The following is a 21,679-nucleotide window of genomic DNA, read 5'->3' as shown; positions in this document are numbered from 1 at the left end:
ATTGAGGCCAAGAGCTGCCCAAGATGTTTTAAGAGAGGTCTCAAGGGCCACGGAGGTTATAATGAAGACTCGAGCTTTTTGCTCATGTGAGATGGGAAGCCGTGAAAGGAGTTTGTGGAAAGAAGGGACACGATTTAAATGTTAAAAATTTAACATTTAACAATGTTAAAAATTTAACACGATTTAAATGTTAAATGTGATTTAAATGTTACCAGGATCATTTTGACTTCCTTTTTGAAAACAGACCAGGAATGAAGCAAGGAGACCAGCAATTCAGTCTGTGGGTGAGACAGGATGGAGGTTCGCACAGGGATGGTAACGGTGGAAGTGAGAGAATCTCGATTCTGATTTATTGTCAAGCAGAAGCTGATGTGTTGACTAGTTTCCTTCCATTCCTAGTTTTTGAGTGTTTTTATCAGTAAAGGGTTGCACTTTTTCAATTTTTTTTCTGCATGAATGGAGATAATAATGTGGGTTTTCCCCTTCATTCTGTCAATGTGGCATATCACTTTGACTAATTATTGAATGTTTAAGGAATCTCCACACTGTTCTCCATAGCGGCTGTACTAGTTTGCATTCCCACCAACAGTGTAAGAGTGTTCCCTTTTCTCCACACCCTCTCCAGCATTTATTGCTTGTAGACTTTTGGATCGCCGCCATTCTGACTGGTGTGAAATGGTACCTCATTGTGGTCTTGATTTGCATTTCTTTGATAATGAGTGATGTTGAGCATCTTTTCATGTGTTTGTTAGCCATCTGTATGTGTTCTTTTAAGTGCCCTGAGATCCCAGGAATAAATCCGACTTGGTCATAGTGCATAATTTTTTAATATGCTTTTGGGTTTGGTTTGCTAGTGTATTTTTGAGGATTTCTGTGTTAGTATTCATCAGGGATATAGGTCTGGAGTTTTGTTTTATTTGTAGTGTCTTTGTCTGGGTTGGGTATCAGAGTAATTCTGGCCTCATAGAATGAGTTAGGAAGAGTTTCTTCCTCTTCAGTTTTTGGGAAGCATTTGAGAAGGACTGTTGTTCTTTTTTTTAATGTTTGGTATAATTCATTAGTGAAGCCATCAGGTGCAGGGTTTGTTTGCTCTTGTTGTTGGGAATTTTTGATTACTGATTCTATTTCCATACTGATATGTTATAGGTCTATGCAGATTTTCTATTTGCTGTGAATTAGTCCTGTCAGAGAAATCATTCATTTCATCTAGGTTTTCCAACTTGTTGGCATACGATTATTTTAGTGCTTTTTTATAATTCTTATTATTTCTGTAAATCAGTAGTATTATCCTCACTTTAATATCTGATTTTAGTATTTTTAGCCTTATCCCTTTTGTTCATGGTATTCTAGTTAAATTTTGTCTACTTATGTCTAAATCTGCTCTAGTCAATGTCAATTTTGTTGATCTTTTCAATTAAAAAAACCTGTTGATTCTATTAATTTTCTCTATCTTTCTCTAGTCTCTATCTCATCTCTCCTTTCTTCCACTAGCTTTGGGTTTAGTTTGTTTTTTTTATAAAGTTAGGTTGTTGATTTGGAATCTTCCTTTGAAATGTAAGTTAATATATATTTCACTCGCAGCCTTACTTTTGCTGTATCGAATAAGTTTTGATATGTTGTGCTTCTGTTTTCATTCATCTCTAGATATTTTCTAATTTCCCTGGTGATTTGATCTTTGACCCGTTAGTTGTTTAAGAGTATGTTGTTTAATTGCCGCACATTTGTAAATTTTCCAGTGTTCCTTTGTTAGTGATTTCTAACTTCATTTAATGGTGGTTGGAGAAGAAACTCTGTATATTTATCTTCTTAAATCTGTTGAGACTAACTTATGGCCTATCTAACACTGAAGAATGTCCCTATGGGCACTTGAGGACAGTCTGTCCATACAATTGTTGTTGGATGAATTATTTTGTACCTTTGTTTATAGTTTTTTATGTCTTTTTGTTGTTAATATATAATTGCCTTCTTTGTCTCTTACAAATATATATGTTCTTTGTCTCTTGTAAACTTTTTTGATTTAAATTCTACTTTGATTTCTATAGTCATCCCAGTTCTCTTTTAGTTACTATTTTCATGGAATACCTTCTTTCATCTTTTCACTTTTTAAGCTATTTGTGTTTTTGGATCTAAAGTGAGTCGTTGTAGGATATAAGATATAGTTGGATCATTTTTTAAAACCCCTTCTGCCAATCTATGCTTTTGATTGGACAGATTAATCCACTTACACATGAAGTTATCATGATAAGAAGGGCTTCTGCCATTTTGTCATTTTGTCATTTGTTTTCTATATACCTTATAGCTTTTTGTTGCTCATTTCCTTCATTTCTGTCTTCTTTTGTGTTTGATTTTGGGGGGGAGGACAATAAAATGCTCAAATTCCATCCTCATTTTCTTTAGTATATATTCTACAGATATTTTCCTTGTGGTCACCCTGGGCATTGCATTTAACACCCTAAGGTTATAATACTCTAATTTGATGTTAACTTCAATAGCATACAAAAACTCTGTCCCAATATAATTCTGTCCCTATCTCCTCTCAGTTATTGATGTCACAAATTACATCTCTTTTACATTGGGTGCCCAGAAAAACAGCCTAATAAATTTTAAATGAATTATGTAGAAATTTAAAAATGGCGTTACAAACCAAGATTACAATAAAACTAGCTTTTATGATTGCCCATAAATTTCTCTTCACTAGAGAGCTTTATTTCTTCATGTGACTCCTAGATACTGTCTAGCATGCCTTCATTTCAACATGAAGGACTCTCTTTAGTATTTCTTCTAAGGAAAGTCTAGCAGTAATAAATTCTTTCCATTTTTGTTTATCTAGGAATGTCTTAAATTCTCCCTCGTGTTCTGAAGGACAGTTATGCTGGATGTAAGATTCTCAGTCGAAAGTCATTTTTTTCAGCACTTTGAATATATCATCCCACTGCCTTCTGTCCTCCAAGGTTTCTGACAAGATATCTGCTAGTAAGGAACACATTAATTGTCTCTTGAATCTTCAAGATTATCCTTTTGTCTTTTGACAGTTCGATTATAATGTGTCTCTTGGAGGGTCTCTTTAAGTTTATCATACTTGCAATTCATCCAGCTCCTTGGGTTTGTAGATTTACTTATTGCATCATATTCAGGAAGTGTTTGGCCATTACTTCTTCAATAATCTCTCTGCCCCTTTCTCTCTCTTCTACTTATGAGACTCTCACAGTGCATATGTTGATCTTCTTGATAAGTCCCACAGGTTCCTTGGGCTCTGTTCACTTCTTCACTCTTTTGGTTTTATGTTTCTCAGATTTGATATGTTAGGTTGTTTTTTTTCTTTAAATTCACTGTTATTTTTGCTGCCTGCTCAAATCCACCTTTGAGTCCCTCTAGTGAATTTTTCATTTCAGTTATTGCAATTTTCAATTCCAAAACTTTTTTTCTATATTTGTATATTTACATTTTGTTCCTACATCAGTTTCTTGAATTTATCTATATCATTCTTTAGCTCTTTGATAATCTTTAAGACAGTCATTTTAAAATCTTTCTGGTAAGCTGCCATCTGATCTTCCTCATAGGTATTTTCTTTTGATCTATTTTTTCCTTTGAATGGGCCATATTTTCCTTTTTCCTTACATGCCTTGTAATTTTTTATTTAAAACTGAACATTTAAATCTTACAATGTGGTAACTCGGGAAATCAGATTCATCCTCTTCCCCAGGGTTTCTTCAAAAATTCTCATAGGGCATCTCTGCCTGGGAACAGCATGAGGCATAACCTTCAGATCTCAGTTTTGTTTATTTCTGAGTCTGTGTCTTTCCCTTGGGCATGTGTAATGACTTTATAAATTGCCTGGGGTATGTGGTTGCTTTTAAATGTCCTAATCCTTAAATGTTAGGCTCCCAAAAGGGAAAAAAGGAGAAAATGAAGAGTAGAGACTGTTTCTTTAAATTCACTGGAACCCACTGCAGTCAATGGATGTGTCTTGCAACAACAGTGGCCCACTTCTGCATCTGCAACTTTATGATCAGAAACAGCAATCAGAGATCAGAACACAGATCCCCATTATTTGCAAGGTCCTCTTGGCTTCTTGGCTACTCTGGTTCCCAGGAATTAGTTTTGTTGGCATGGTTACCTGCCATGGGGCTGGGCTGGGACCTTGGTAGCCATTACCCTACTAATACCTATTATCAACCAAAATTAACCTCAGTTTACAGACCAAGACTTCCCCTGGAAGCTGCAAGCTTTTGAATAGACTCAAGAGTTACAAAACAGATACATCAGACAGATCCTCAGAGGACAATCGTTGTGAAGGTAGAGAAATGAATTTCTGGAGATTCTTACCCTACTATCTTCCCTGATGTCAGTCCTCCACTCTCTATTTTTATACTATTTTCAGAAATAGTGTCAATAAAATCAGGCTAGGAATAATGCTTGATTACTATCTGATTCAGCAAATGAATCACTCACATCATGAATGTCAGTTGATAATTTTGTTTATTTTGATTAAGAAAAAAGTGAGGCAACATGGAAGCATGCCAGATCTTCACTTGTTTGGTAAGGATGTGAAAATTTTCTTTGTTGAACTATACAATAATTTTTGAATACTGGGAGAATATTTTCCCAATTTTTGTGCTAATCCTAACACTAAAAGTCACAACACTCTCAATTTTAACAATTAAATATCTGCACTCTTTGCGCATCAATAACCTCAGATATGCAGATGACACCACCCTTTTGGCAGAAAGTGAAGAAGAATTAAAGAGCCTCTTGATGAAAGTGAAAGAGGAGAGCGAAAAAATTGGCTTAAAACTCAACATTCAGAACACTAAGATCCTGGGGTCTGGTCCCATCACTTCATGGCAAATAGATGGGGAAACAATGGGAACAGTGATGGACTTTATTTTCTTGGGCTCCAAAATCACTGCAGATGTTGACTGCAGCTATGAAATTAAAAGACGCTTGCTCCTTGGAAGAAAAGTTATGACCAACCTAGACAGCATATTAAAAAGCAGAGACTCTACTTTGCCAACAAAGGTCTGTCCAGTCAAAGCTATGGTTTTTCCAGTAGTCATGGATGGCTGTGAGAATTGGACTATAAGGAAAGCTGAGTGCTGAAGAATTGATGCTTTTGAACTGTGGTGTTGGAGAAGACTCTTGAGAGTCCCTTGTGCTGCAATCCATTAGGTCACAAAGAGTCGGACATGACTGAGCAACTGAACTGAACTGATTCTTTGGGCTTCGGAGGTGGCACTAGGGGTAAAGAATCTGCTTCCCAATGTAGGAGATGTAAGAGACACAGGTTCGATCACTAGGTTTGGAAGATCCCCTGGGGCAGCAAATGGCTACCCACTCCAGTATTCTTGCCTGGAAAATTCCATGGACACAAGAACCTGGAGGGCTACAACCCACGGGGCCACAAAGTATCAAACATGACTGAGCACATCAGCATTCCTTACATTGCCTTTTTATTTCCTTAAACCTAGACCACATTAGAAAATTATTTTTGTAAAGAAGCACAAAGTAAATGTAAAAATAAAATGAAAATGGCATTGCAGGCCATACTGACTCTATTGTAATGATTCAACTTTGGTGTTCTAGCGCAAGTTGTTGTTTAGTCAAGAAGTCACGTCTGACTCTTTTGTGACCACCATGGACTGTAGCCCACCAGATTCCTCCATCCATGGGACTTCCCAGGCAAGAATACTGGAGTGGGTTGCCATTTCTTTCTCCAGGAGATCTTCCAGACCCAAGGATTGAAGCCACATCTCCTGCATTGGCAGGTGGGTTCCTTACTACTGAGCCACCAGGGAAGCCCCAGAGCACAAGTTAGCAATAGAGAATAAACATGGCTATGTGCCAATAAAACTTTACGGATGTTAAATTCTGAATTTCATTTAATTTTCACGTCATTAAATATTCTACTCAGTGAAATGCTTGAACTAAACATTCCTGACTACTCTGTTAAATGTAGTCCCCCCCTCAACTCCTCTTGCCCTTCTGATGCAGTCCTTCACATAATCCAGCACAAGCTGGAATTATTTTGTTCACGTGTGTGTTCTCTTACTTACTATCTTTCTCTCAACATTAGAATGTGAGTGTCGTGAGAACAGATTTCACGAGAAATCTTACCTTCATATTGTCCGCACCTATAACAGTGCCTGTATCTAGTAAGTGCTCATAATTATGTTTTTGAAGGAAGACTGGAATTTCAATAGTAAACCCATATTCATCTTACCATTGTTTTCATTCTGGTACACATTTCTATGAAACAGAGCTGGAGAATATTACAAATGGCATAGAGAATTCCCACTCAGTTTTGCTCCTAAAACAGCTGCAAAGGGCCATGCCCTGCGAGTCTGCAGGAGGCCCTACAGCTCCTCACAGAACGAAAGCAGTGTTTCAGCCAGGGCGGCTGCATAAGGAGACGCTCTGTTGGAGACTGGTTAAAAACATTTGGGAGAAATGTTTTCCTTAGTGTTCACAGCTAATGGAACGTTGTTATTTTAAAGGTGCCGTCCGGGGCCAGTCGTGTTCCTCGAACGTGTTCTCCCTGAAACAGCTCAAAATGAGTTGCAGGCTCTCTGGGGACTTTTTTGATAGAGACCAAGTTTGGCAGTTTCTGACTTGGCTGTGTTTGCTCAGGGAGACTGACTTGCCTGTCCAGCTCGGTCACTGTTAGCCAGAGCTTCTGAAGAGCACAGCAGTCCCGTGAAGGACTCCTGTGAGCGCAGCTGATGCTTCTGCTGGCCCTTCCAACATGCTTCAAGTTGCTCTTCTGACTCTAGATGTATCTCCTGACCTGCAGAACTTTGACTAGGTCACCACAAGGCACGCTGTAATAAAAACGGTCTCGGTCGCAGTATGGAATCATGTCCAAGCAGAGACAGAGAATCTTCAGTTATTATTTGCTACTTGTGTCAGACGTTGCAGTTTATAAACGAATGGTATATTGTCAGTTGGAACCTCAAAATTATCTACATCAACAAGCATTCTTATGATTTGTGTGCAGTGACTGTGCTCCAGAAACATAGTTTAAGCAGATGTTCCACACGGGTCCTGCAGGAAGTACACAGGATCAAGAAGTCCACGAATATCCTCTGAGTTCAAGGGGGAAGAGAGATGACCCAAACAGAGAAGGGGAGCCCCTGCCGGAGTCTTTTTTGGCCCCCCAGCCTAGTGCCCATGTCCGGAAAGACGGCGGGGGAGGGGGGAGGGGGATGTTTCTGCAGCGCGGGTGAGGGTCTCTGTCAACGTGCTCTCTCTGGGAGGAGCCAGGCCAGGGCAGGGCGGACCGCCTGGGGGCCCGCGCATCCTCAGGTTTCTCTGGCCACAGCACCAGGCAGAGGCTGAGCAGGAAGAGGTTGTCCAGGTCCAGGGCTGCGGCCCCAGGGAGGCTGAGCCCGAGGAAGAAAAGCTGCAGACCTCTGAGGGGGCGAGACTCCGGACCAGGCCCTGGGAATGGGCTGGAGGTGGCCTCACCGAGGCCCCCAGAGCCTCTGCCTGGAGGGTCAGTCCTCTCCTCATCCCCACAGGTGAGCGGCCAGCAGAGGAAGCACGGCGCCTTCCGAGAGGAGGAGTCTTTTTGGCACAGATACTGGCTCCATATAGAACCCTCATTGTTCAGAAGAGGTGAAAGGAAACCGGGAGGCAGGAACCTGGAGGCTGAGCTCCAGGATCCACTGCGCTGCCTCCAGGGCTATCTTGGTCCCTGGAGATGCTGATGAGAGGCGGCGGGGCGGGGTCGGTGGGAGCGGGGGGGCGGGGAGGAGGCAGGCTGAGGCCCCTGGTAGGCGCTCAGGCTCCCACCACACTGGCTCCTCTCCCCTCCCTGTGCCAGAAATACCCACCCCCCACCAGCCCCCTGTACCCACCCAAACGTCAGGCGGCCGAGGCCCCGGCTTCCCCAGGCAGCCGCTTCCATCCTCCGCTCTTATCCTCCGCCCTGGGCGGCACCTCCGCGTTCCTCGAACCTCCTCTATCACCACCTGCCGATTCTCCCTCTGTAACTTGCCGGTTTGAAATATCCAGGATGTTTATGTTTTCCTGATTGAATTCTGACTCACACAGGCCTTAGGAAGAAATTCTCTAATAAGAAGAAAAACACAGGTTGTCCAAAGGGTAGAGGGAACCTAATTTTATAAAAGATTTATTGCAGAAAAAAGTAGCCAAGACTCAAAATTTAAGAAAATGTGGACTCTATGAATAGGACCGAAATCGGTCATCAAGCTATTTTCTGAAAAAGCGAAATGGGATAAGAAGAACGCTATGAGATACAAGATGAATGGAAAGATCCGAATTCCCCTCTTGGAATATCAAGTTGGTAATGTTGAAGATGGGGCTTCCTAGGTGGTGCTAGTGGTAAAGAACCCACTTGCCAATGCAGAAGTAAGAGATGTGGGTTCCATCCCTGGGTCTGGAATGACAACCCACTCCAGTATTCTTGCCTGGAGAATCCCATGGACAGAGGATCCTAACAGGCTATGGTCCATTGGGTCACAAACAGTCAGATACGACTGAAGCAACTTAACACAATCTCACAGCTTAAAATATTTGTCAAAATGAAGAGAAAAGGAAGAAAAATTATTCTGAGAAAATAGTTTTAGAAGCTATCTTTGTAGACTTAGCAACAAGTTCTATTAATATGTTTTGGTAAATACAAAATGGAAATGTGTTATAAATTGGAGGGACCCTTGGTGAAATTTTTTTTAAAAAATATTGGGTTCTAAAAAAATGTTTCAGTTTGTACCAGGAATTCTAAAAAGCAACTGTGAAACTGTGAATCTGATTTCACCTGAGAACAGTTAAACAGAAAGTCATGAATCCTGTTCTCAGAGATTTTTATTGAGTGGATCTGGGACAGGGCCTGAGAATCTGTGATTTTTTTAAATTAATTTTTAAATTTTATTTCACTTTACAATACTGTATTGGTTTTGCCATACATTGACATGAATCCGCCACGGGTGTACATGAGTTTCCAATCCTGAACCCCCCTCCCACCTCCCTCCCCATATCATCTTCTGGGTCATCCCAGTGCACCAGCCCCAAGCATCCTGTATCCTGTATCGAATCTAGACTGTCTCAGTCCGTTTTGACTTGGCTGGTCAGGATCAGGGTTTTAAAGCTACTGGTTTCCAGGAAATGTTACAGCACTACTCCACCTAGTGGTGGAATACCCTAATTGCAGATTCTATGGGGCGCGGTTGCTGGCTAGAATAAGACATTGTTTCTTAAGAGCTTACTCTATTGAGCAAAAGTTAGTAGCTGGCTGGAAATATTTGGGGAAGAAAGAAGATCATTAACAGAACTGGAAGAAGGCAAAAGAAATCCTAACTGCTGTAATAAATTTAATATCAGCAGGGGACCCCTGAGTCTGTCCCTGCCACAGAGCATCATCCATAGGGTCATGCAACCTCAGGGATTCACTGAATCCTTAAGACACTTGGACCTAAACATTAGCAATGAGTTTCTTTTCCTTGACTCCCTAAGAATCCTCTGATTATGGATGGGGATTACCAAAGGGAAATAAACGTAGAAAACACTGAAAGGGGAGGCAGTATGCTTGCTTTGTGAAGTAGAGTTGTGGCCCAAGGTCACAGCAACATGGGGGACCCAGAATGTCACATCCAGCCTTGCTTTTCGACTTTCTTTCCTAGGAGTCAGTTTGAAAACGCCACATTAAACAACCACCATTTAGGAGCGTCCCCTGGATCTCAGACCCTGTGATGTCCAGACCAAGAAAAGCCAAACCCTCTTTTACACCTAACTGGGTTCGTGCTCTCGGTTCCAATTTCCTTTCTGAGGCTCAAGCTTCTTTCCCAAAGAAGCTGGCCCAGAAATCTCTCCATCTTTCCAGTGAGACTCCACCCACCAACGGGGGTGCAATCAACCCTTGTAGATTCAACAGTAAAACTGTATTAAAACACAACAACAATCCTGTCATCTTCATTCTATGAGGTCCCCAAAGACAGTAAGGTGGAGTTTTCAGAAAGAAGGTCTCACACTGGAGCTGCTGGGGTTTTGTGTATTATGTGTGTTCTATTTGCTTTGATCACCAGAGCGCTGACTTCTACTCTGAGACAGAAACACCAAGGATAAAGGAGGGAAAGGAGGAGGGGGATGGGCAAACAACTAAAGAGAAGTGAGAACGTAAAACAGAAGCATGGGGTCGAGGCAGAGCTGCAGCAAGCCTGTGTAGGCTGTTCAGGGACAACAGTGGCGGAAAAGGGAGTGAAATGTAATCCCAGGTTCTTTAGTGCTGTTTGTTGGGCTTTGATCTCAGCGAACAGCACAGGAAGCAGTCAGCTCCACTCTGGTTTAACGTGATCGGGAACCTTTCCTCTGGGGTGAAATGCTAAAATCCACTGGCTCCTTTCTGAAAGGTCTTAATGAGCCAGCTTGAAGCTGAGGCTGTTTCTCCATTGGCCAATAGCAAAAAGTATGGAAAATTCCAGACAGTGGATAAACAAAACTTTCCGATGTATTTGGCTTTGGGGGTGCATGATATACGACGGTGGAGCTCTCAGTAGCAGATTTCCTTCCTAATGATGTTTTTCTTAGGCTAATAGGCAGCCCCGTTATGCTCCTGCACATTTGTGGCCCTGGCAGCCATGCTGCCTCAGAAGCTCTGCCACTTCTTACCACCTCCACCTGCTCATGGGCACGTTCCTCTGATGATTCTTCACTAATTTAAGCAGACATATGCGATAAAACTCCACTTCCTGTGTTCCCCGGAACCTCTTTGTCACAACTGAGTACAAGAACTTTACTATTTAATCAGTGCATTTGGCATACTCCTTCTCTCCTGCTGTGGTTATGTGACACATTTGACCTTTTTGAGAAATCTGAAAAGCAACTTAAAAGAACCAGCGTTGGTTCTAAGGGGGAATCACTGGGCTAGACACTCCCATTATCCAAAAGCAAATTCGCTAAACCTCCGTTCACATAATGACTCATTTCTTGAATTAATAAGGATTCCCTCCCCCCGCCCCCCTAGTTTTGAGCCATGGCTTCGACACAAGTCTCCCACCCGGCCGACCTCTGTGCTGTCGCTGCTGTGGTGAGACGGCTTCCTGTTTTTCCTGCTCTGGCAGAACTGACCCCTGGCCTGGGCCTCTGCTGCAGCAGTTGCCCCTGCCTCAATCGTGGTTTAGAAAGAAGAGAGGTCTTCTTCTTCGAGCACTGTTTAGGGCTTTCTCTGTCTTGGCTGGTCTGTGCTCCACAGCTGCTCTTGAGGCCCTGCCCATCCATGGCCTGGACCCGCCTCTTGCTTCTGGCAGTAAAACCACAGCAAACTGGTCCCCCTGACCTGAAGGATTAAGCCCGGGGGCAGAAGACAAATGGTCACCAGCCTACTCGGTGATTTGGAACACGGGCCCCAGCGTGGCCTGGTTCCCAAGTGGCCGGCAGGGCTGAGGTTATGGTTCTTCACAGCCAAGAAAGGCCAAAAACTCAGGAAGTGACTGCTCCGAGTGCCCTCCTGTCTCTCCTGAGGGGCTGCAGAGGGCCAGGAGCCACGGTGGTCTCTGCCCAGCAGTCTCAGAGCCAGCATGGAACTGGGGAGATGTGTTTTATTAAATCTCAGCCGGTTGGAATTGTCACAGCCACTTTCCCATGGCCAGGGGACTCCTGCAGGGAGTGTCACTCAGCTTCAGAAGTGAGCAGAGGGACTTTGTGGTGCGCAGGGGTGGGAGAGAGGAGTCAAGTGGGGCCCCTCCAGGAGGGAGAACCAGGAATGGAGAGGGTGGGGAGGGTGACGGTGAGAGAGCTACTAAGACGTAGTCCAAGGGCCTTTCTTTCTGAGTGAGGAGAAGGGGTCCCGGGCAGGACCTCCACGGTTCCCTCAGAAGGAGTGGAGGAAGTGGAAGTCCTAAAATGACATCCTGACATTTCAATTTTAGGTAAGTCTTTTTACGATCCATGGAAAGTGTTTTAAAATGCACAGTTAAGTTGCACAACTATCATGACTATCCATTTCCAAAACTTCATTGCCCCCCAAAGAAGCAGTAAATCCCCTTTGCCCCCTCCCTCTGCAGCCCCTCAGTTCAGTTCAGTTCAGTCATTCAGTAGTGTCAGACTCTTTTCAACCCCATAGACTGAAGCACACCAGGCTTCCCTGTCCATCACCAACTCCTGGAGCTTGCTGGTTAATCTCTAAAATCCACTTTCCATCTCTATGAAATCACTTATTCTAGGTACCTCAAAGGCAGTCATACAACATTTGTCCTTTAGTGTTTGGCTCATGTTACTCAGTGTCTTCAAAGTTCATCCATATTGTAGCATGTGTCAGAAATTTCACTCCTTTCTGTGGCAAGGCTGTATATTGTCACCCTGCTTACTTAACTTATATGCAGAGTACATCATGAGAAATGCTGGACTGGAGGAAGCACAAGCTGGAATCAAGATTGCCGGGAGAAATAACAATAACCTCAGATATGCAGATGACACCACCCTTATGGCAGAAAGTGAAGAAGAACTAAAGAGCCTCTTGATGAAAGTGAAAGAAGAGAGTGAAAAAGTTGGCTTAAAGCTCAACATTCAGAAAACTAAGATCATGGCATCTGGTCCCATCACTTCATGGCAAATAGATGGGGAAACAGTGGAAACAGTGTCAGACTTTATTTTGGGGGGCTCCAAAATCACTGTGGATGGTGATTGCAGCCATGAAATTAAAAGACACTTGCTCCTTGGAAGGAAAGTTATGACAAACCTAGACAGCATATTAAAAAGCAGAGACATTACGTTGTCAACAAAGGTCTGTCTAGTCAAGGCTATGGTTTTTCCAGTGGTCATGTGTGGATGTGAGAGTTGGACTATAAAGAAAGCTGAGCACTGAAGAATTGATGCTTTTGAACTGTGGTGTTGGAGAAGACTCTTGAGAGTCCCTTGGACTGCAAGGAGATCCAACCAGTCCATCCTAAAGGAGATCAGTCCTGGGTGTTCATCGGAAGGACTGATTTTGAAGCTGAAACTCCAATACTTTGGCCATCTGATGCAGAGAGCTGACTCATTTGAGAAGACCCTGATGCTGGGAAAGATTGAGGGCAGGAGGAGAAGGGGACAACAGAGGATGAGATGATTGGATGGCATCACCAACTCAATGGATATGGGTTTGGGTAGACTCCGGCAGTTAGTGATGGATAGGGAGGCCTGGTGTGCTGCAGTTCATGGGGTCGCAAAAAGTCAGACATGACTGAGCGACTGAACTGAACTGAATGTTCAAAGTCTCTCTTTTTTTTAACCATTGCATTTCCCCCACTTTGGATACCTTTGCAAAAACACAAGGTCCTCGATAAGATGTGTGAAGTCACATATATCATCAAAGGCTTTGCTTTAAGAAAACACACCAAGGCTGGTGGAGTAGCAGCTGCTTACGGATCAGGCTAAGGAAGAAAAGAGTTCTGCCTTAGGAACCCAAAGAGGGCTCCAGCAAGACAGACCACATATGACCTTTTAGAACTAGTCAGAGTTGGAAGAGTGACCCGGCAAGGAGTTAATAAACATGGAGGAAAGACAATTTGATATCCATTTTAATCTTTGCCTACACCTTAAAGAAATGTTCCTAATTTGTGGTTATTTACAACACAGTAAATCAAGCAAACACCATGAGGCGCCAATAAAAATTTTTAAAAATCAGCCTTAAATAGCTAAACTCTCAACAGCAGCTCATAAAGTGAGGCTTGGCAGTTGTTAGGTAGTTATGGTTAAATTGACAGTCCTTTGGGGAGTTAAGATATCCAAAAATGCAGAGGTAGTTAAGATTATAGTGATAAATGGTCGGGCTTGTTGGTTGAAGAGATTTTACAGCACACATTTAAAGCTTAACCGCCTGTGAGAAAGTGAACAGGAAATAGAGGTTATCACTTCTTCGTGGCCACTCCATTCATTATTGACCTCAGGGGGTCGGTGACACACAAAGCAAGACTCAGGCTGTTTGAAGGAAGAAGTCATTTCTAGGTAATATGATACTATCAGGCAGAAAGGGGGGTTAGTGCCGGGGAGTTCCACAAATCTAGCAAAGGTACAGAAAAGAAAGTAAAAACAAAATATCAGAACCAGAATTTTTAAGACTACAATAAAGAAAAATACTAAGACTGTAATTCCCCCTGAGACCTCTGTTAGAAGATGACAGAACAAAGTTATATTTACTTGACTCCCTTTCCCAGGGTTTCCCACAAGTTTCAACAAGAAGAAAAACAGAGAGCAAAGCTTCATCTTTGATGAAACTTGGCTTCGACACGACCAGGGAACATGAAGACTGTATGATGTGTACAGAGACATGGGGATCATTCTGAGGGGTGATGTAAGAACTAATGCATAGACCTCTCTACATCTCAAGCAGGATATAGATTGCCTAAAAGTGAGTGAAACAAAATCCTAAAATAGCCAATGAGTAATCTCTTACTTTGGAAGACCAGGGCTTGGGTCTTAAGCAGGTCACAGGAAAAAGGTAAATCCCATGGAGCATTTAGTTTCACACCTTCAAGACTTATTGTCTTCTATGAAAAAATGGTCTAGACTGGGAAAGGAAATGGTAACCCACTCCAGTGTTCTTATTTGGGAAATCCCATGGACAGAGGAGCCTGGCGGGCTACAGTCCATGGGCCCGCAGAGTGGGACACGACTGAGCACAGCACAGCAGCAACTTGCAGAGTATATTCACTGCCCTAAAACTTCATCTGTGCCCTGCCTGTTCATTCTTCCTTGTCTCCCAACCCATGGCAACCTCTAATCTTTTTTCCTATCTCCATAGTTTTGCCTTTTGCAGAATGTCAGACAGTAGAAATAATACAGTCTATTGCCTTTTCAGATTGACGAATTTTACTTAGTGATATGCATTTAAATTTCCTCCCAGGTCTTTTCATGGCTTGATAGTTCATTTCTTTTCAGTGCTGAACCATGTTCCACTGTCTGTACCACATGGTATTTATCTGTGTGCTTAGTCGCTCAGTCATGTCGGACTCTTTGTGACCCCATGGACTGTAGCCCACCAGGCTCCTCTGTCCGTGGGGATTCCCCAGGCAAGAATACTGGAGTGGGTACCATGCCCTCCTCCAGGGCCCAACCCAGGGATCAAACCCACATCTCCCACATTGCAGGTGGATTCTTTACCATCTGAGCTACCAAGGAAGTCCAAGAATCCTGGAGTGGGTAGCCTATCCCTTCTCCAGGAGAACTTCCCAACCCTGGAACTGAACCAGGGTCTCCAGCATTGCAGGCAGATTCTTTACCAACTGAGCTACCAGGAAGCCTGATATCTATCTATCCAATTACTAAAAAACCTCTTGGTTGCTTCCAAGTTTGGGTTTTGCTGCTGCTGCTAAGTCGCTTCAGTCGTGTCTGACTCTGTGTGACTCCGTAGATGGCAGCCCACCAGGTTCCACCATCCCTGGGATTCTCCAGGCAAGAACACTGGAGTGGGTTGCCATTTCCTTCTCCAATGCACGAAAGTGAAAAGTGAAAGTGAAGTCACTCAGTCGTGTCTGACTCTTCGCGACCCCATGGACTGCAGCTTACCAGGCCCCTCCGTCCATGGGATTTTTCAGGCAAGAGTACTGGAGTGGGGTGCCATCACCTTCTCCCCAAGTTTGGGTGATTATGAATAAAACTGCTATAATCATCCATGTGCAGGTTTTTGTGTGGACAGGATTTCAACTTCTTTGGACAGATATCAAGGAACACAATAACTGATTCATATGGTAAGAATATGTTTTGTTTTATAAGGAACCACCAAAGTGTCTTCCAGAGTGGCTGCACCATTTTGCATTCCCACCAGCTATGGATGAGAATTCCTGTTGCTCCACATGTGTACCAGCATTTGGTGATGTCACTGTTCTGGTTTTGGCCATTCTGATAGGTGTGTAGTGGTATCTCATTTTGGTTTTAATTGCATATAATGTGAGACATCTTTTCATATGCTCATTTGCCATCTGTATATCTTCTTTGGTGAGGTGTCTGTTAAGATCTTTAGCGTATTTTTAAATCAGGTTGTTTTCTTATTGAACTTAAGAGTTCTCTGTGTTCCTTGGACAAGAGTCTTTTATCACATGTGTTGTTTGCAAATATTTTCTCCCAGTCTGTGGCTTGTCTTCTCATTCTCTTGGCATTGTCTTTCAGAAGTTTTAAATTTTAATGAAGTACAGTTTAGCAATTTTTTTTCTTATGTATCATGTCTTTGTTGATGTATCTAAAAAGTCATCACCATACCCAGGGTCATCAAGCTTTTCTCCTATGTTATCTTCTAGGAGTTTTATAGTTTTACATTTCACGTTTAGATCAGTGATCCATTTAGAATTAATTTTGGTGAATGCACGAAAGTTCTGTCTAGATTCTTTTTCTTTCCTTTGCATGTGGATGTCCAGTTGTTCCAGCACAAATTGTTGAGAAAACTGTTTTTTCTCCACTACATTGCCTTTGCTACTTTGTCAAGTGTCAGTTGACTGTATTTGTGTGAGTCTATTTCTGGGCTCTCTATTCTGTTGCTCTGTTGAATGTGTCTGCTTTCAGCAACACTACACTGCCTTGATGACTGGAGCTGGATAGCAAGTCTTGAGGCCAGGTAGTGTCAATCCTCCCACTAAATTCTTCTTCAGTGCTGTGTTGGCTATTCTGAGTCTTGCTTCTATATATAAACTTTAGAATCAATTTGTCAATATCCACAACAGAACTTGGTGGGATGTTCCTGGGGATTGTATTGAATCTATAGATCAAATTGGGAAGAACTGACATCTTGACAATATTGAGTCTTTGCAATCATTGTAGTGTAGTGAAGTCTCTCAGTCATGTCCGACTCTTTGAGATCCCGTGGACTCTAGTCTACCAGGCTCCTCTGTCCATGGGATTTTCCAGGCAATAGTCCTAGAGTGGGTTGCCATTTCCTTCTCTAGGGGATCTTCCCAACCCAGGGCTCGAACCTGGGTCTCCCGCGTTGTAGACAGACGCTTTACCATCTGAGCCACTTTTTACTTCTTCTTTGATCTTTGATTTTGTTCATCAGAGTTTTGTGGTTTTCCTCATATAGATTTTATACAGTCATTATATATACACAGAAGTATTTAATTTGTTGAAGTGCCTAGGTCATTTTGAGTGCCAAAATAAATTTCCAAGAGAGGTAAGATTCAATATACAAAAATAAACCAAAGAACTAATAGCAGAAAAGTTAGATGAATCTTTTTATAATCTAGGCACTAACTATGTACCAGGTACTACTGTTATATATGCTCTTGTATATATAATGAATTTAATCCTCACAATGCTAGGAAGTAGGTATCATTATGATTCAAATTTTACAGATGAGGAAGCTGAGGTTAAGTGTCTTGTCTAAGATTGTAGAGCTACTAAGCAGAAGAGATAGAACTTGAACCTCAACAGTCTGGCTCTAGAGCCGAATTGCATCTATGATGACCAAATGCATGTAGTTCCCGCTTACACACTGTAGGTGTATGCACATGTGATGTTTAAGGTTCTAAATTTTTTTAATATTATAAAGTGAAAGTGAAGTTGCTTGGTTGTGTCCAACTCTTTGTAACCCCATGGACTGTGGCCTACCAGGCTCCTCCATCCATGGGATTTTCCAGATAAAAGTACTGGAGAGGCTTGCCATTTCCTTCTCCAGGGGATCTTCCCAATCCAGGGATTGAACCCTGGTCTCCCACACCGTAGGCAGACGCTTTACCATTTGAGCCACTAGGGAAGCCCTTTCATTATAACGGAAACAAAAATATATTAAAAACTGGGGAAATATCTGCAACCTAATTATAGACAAGGTTGTTGTTGTTGTTCAGTTGCCCAATCATGTCCAGCTCTTGGCGACCTCACGGAGAGCAGCATCTCAGGCCTTCTTGTCTATCCCATCTCCAAGAGTTTGCCCAAGTTCATGTTCCTTGCATGGATGATGATGTCCAGCCATCTCTTCCTGTTACGGTAATGAAGTTATAAATACACAAAGAGCTCATACACATCACTAACAAACAGACAAAAGAAGGAAAGAAAGGGAAAACAGACAGACAGGTAGGCAGTTCACTGAATAGAAATACTAATGGCCAATAAGCTTATGCATAATGTTTCTCATCGTTAAAACAATGATATAATTTTTACTTATGACATTTTCAAGTATTGAAAAGCATAGTAATAGTCAATGTTTTGACCAAGAGGAGGAAAACGGACACTCATGCCCTATTGTTAGAATTGTAAAATGGTAAAACTTTAAAATGGTAATTTGGCAACGAACATCAAAAATTTAATGTACCTATTGTTTGACATTAATTCCACATCTAGTTATCTATTCAACAGAGGTATAGTGGCTGAGGGCTTCCTAGGTGGCTCAGTGTTAAAGAATCCACTTACCAGTGCAGGAGACACAGGACACGTAGGTTCAATCCTTCGGTCAGGAAGATCCACTGGAGGAGGAAATGGCAACCCACTCCAGTATTCTTGCCTGGAAAACCCCATGGACAGAGGAGCCTGTAGGCTACAGACTACAGGGTCTCAAAGAGTCAGACATGACTGAGCAACTTAACACGCTCAAGTGGCTGAAGACATATATACACAAATACAGAGCTACTCAAGTACGGTGTGCATAATGACGGTAATCTATAGACGGCTTGTCATTCGTCTGCCAGGAGATCAGAGGCCAGAATGTAGATCAATCTCACTTTTAAGAGCACTATGACTTCAGGTGACAATTTTTTTTCATAGAAAGACTTTCTTAAGGAAACAGTATTGATTTGTATTTTGGTGAAAGCTCCTTATCTCACTGTGAAACAGCACTTTGAATAGCACTAGTTTATAATAACTAAAAATTGGAAATAACTCAAAAGTCCTTAGGGGTATTTGTTGGATAAACTTAATAATCCCAAACCCAAATTCTATGCATTCATTAAAAATAAGGAAATCTACACATAATATATACATATATACACCGTATATACATATATGGGCTTCCTAGTGGATCGGCGGGTGAAGAACCCACCCGCAGTGTAGGAGTCGCAGGAGATGCAGGTTCAATCCTTGGGTCAAGAAGATTCCCTTGGTAGTTATGAAGAACTCACCTGCCAATGAGGGAGGCATGAGACCTGGGTTCAGTCCCTGGGTTGGGAAGATCCCGTGGAGGAGGGCATGTCCATGGGAGAATCCCATGAACAGAGGAGCCTGGCAGGCTACAGTCCATGGGGTCACAAAGAGTCAGACACAGCTGAAGCAACTGAGCATGTACCCATGCACTGTATATATATACACAGGATGGAGTGGAAAAAATTTTTGCAAGGCAGGAGGAATATATTAATAGTAAGAAGTACAAGATGAAGAAGTACATGTACATAGAGTTTCTGGAAGCATACACAAGACGGTTTTGAACCATGGTTATCCTGGGGACATGGGATAGGGTGTGGGGCTTTTATGCTTATGTCCATCTGTACAGCTTAAATGTTTCTACAACTAGCATAAGTTACATCTACAGTGTTTTAAAATATGAATTAAAAATTTTGTTTAAAGGTCATGAATCAGACTCACTGCAGAGTGAATTTCCAGAAACTCGAAATTTGAGCTGAAATTTGTTTCAGAATACTTATTGAGATAATCTTTATATGGGATGGGATGAATTTTCACAGAGGCATTTGTGTGAAGATGTAAGAACACATCAGCTTGTCTTTCCTAACTCAGAAATCCATTTTTCTCACCTTATTATGGCCAATGCACACACCTCTCAAAGCAAATTTTAGTCCATCTCTAGGATGGGTCTCAAAACTAGGAACTGATGAAGTCAGGACTCTGTCCCTGCAGTGTGACAATCAGTGACCTAATTCAGATCGTGACTGTCACAAAGAAGTACAGGACCAAAAGATACTTTGTGCTCAAAAAGGCCCAAAGATGGTGGATCATAGCAAGTCTTTTCAAAATCTAGGGTTCCTATATGCTTCATGGAAACCACAATTTATTCTGCCAGAAATTATGGGATATCAGGCCTTTCAGAGTCATCTGGAACATATTAATAATCATTAACGTTTGTACAGTCCCATGCAGTTTACAAAGCACTTTTTTATCCACTGTCTTACTCAATCCTCATAACAGACCTTTGGGGTAGGTAGATTTCATAGACCAGGTTTTATAGATGCAAACACTGGGTACAGAAGGCTTATGCTTATTCCCAAAAGACACTGAGGAGAGAAAAGGTGAAGCCAGGCTGCGGCAGCCTAGATTCTTACCACCATCCCACACTGCCTTCCAAGGCATCTGACCTAAGCGGTGCAGACAGAAGCGTCTGGGCAGCTTGCTATATTCTCTGTGTTTATTTGCCTGATGTTATGCCTTTGAGCTGGATGAGTTTTAAAGCAGACCTGGCTGTTGCCACTGTTTGTTAAACATCGCTACTTGGAGTGAGCAGAGTACAGACAGCAGTTTGAGTTCTTGGTCGTCTCGAACAGGATCAAGCAGGACAAACAGAGGGGAAAGCAGTTCTTGTTGACGGGATGAAGGAAGCCATAGCACACGCTGCGTTTCCTATGGGCGCATCTGTTCTTCCTACTCTGGTTCTACTTTAAGTGATGATAATAAAACGATCTTTCTTGAAGGCCTAATTTTGATACCTACTTTAACTATTTCATGCAATCTTCCATGTCAGAGAGCTTTCCTTTCCCAAGGTTCTTTATTAAACTATCCACATCTCGTGTTCCTTTATATTTCTACTTCCTTGCACATAAGCTCTATAGAGAGGAATTAAAATTATGTGATAATACCTTCCAGTTATTGAGCACCTATTAACTGCCAAACAATGTGGAAGGGGGCTTCCCAGGTGGTGGTAGCTGTGAAGAACTCGCCTGCCAATGAAGGAGGCATGAGACCTGGGTTCAGTCCTTGGTTTGGGAAGATCCCGTGGAGGAGGGCATGGCAACCCACTCCAGTGTTCTTGCCTAGAGAATCCCATGGACATAGGAGCCTGGCGGGCTGCAGACCCATCAGGTTGCCAAGAGTCGGACACGACTGAAGCAACTCAGGACACAGGCACCCACTGTGGCAGGAACTTTGTATATCATATATTATCTTTAAACCTTGCGGCACACTCTATGGGTTATAACTCATTGCTTTCACTTTGCGGGACTGGGTGTGGACCCGTCAGTGGTGAGTGGCAGAGTTGGGATGCAGGCACAGATCCGTGTAGCCTCAAAGCCAGGGTTCTCTCTAACTCACAGCTTGCAGTAATAATGCGTATTGTATTAGCTACTGGAGGAAGGTATTTAATGAAAACGTTTATTTTAAAGTTCTGTATTTTACCAGTGAGCATCATATATTCTTTTCCTCAGCTCTTAAAAGGTGGGTTGGTGGTGATCTCAGGTGGTCTCAGGTGATGAAATTCAACCCTGATCCAAATGTGAAGCTCCCACATCACATCCCTGACCAACCTTAGGAGAATTATGGCACATAATGGACCCTTTTGTTCTGCTTCTCTTTCCACCTGGTCAGCTCTCAAAGGAAAACAACATTCTTATGATCATTGTGAGGTCTAGAAATTAACTTTTATTTTAAATCTGTCAAGAACTCCTGGCAGTTATTAATTTTATTAAAATGATTACATATGGCAAAACAAAGAATAGAGGTAATTCTATTTCTCTACAACATAAATTATGAGTTAGGGTCTCAGCTGCTGACTCAGCATTGTTGAAGATTTTTTTTTTTTTTTTAAGGATTGGGGGGAGGACTTTAA

Source organism: Budorcas taxicolor, chromosome 13 (assembly GCF_023091745.1).
Source record: "Budorcas taxicolor isolate Tak-1 chromosome 13, Takin1.1, whole genome shotgun sequence".
Taxonomy (NCBI): Eukaryota; Metazoa; Chordata; class Mammalia; order Artiodactyla; family Bovidae; genus Budorcas; species Budorcas taxicolor.
Note: the sequence above shows the minus strand (reverse complement) of the source record.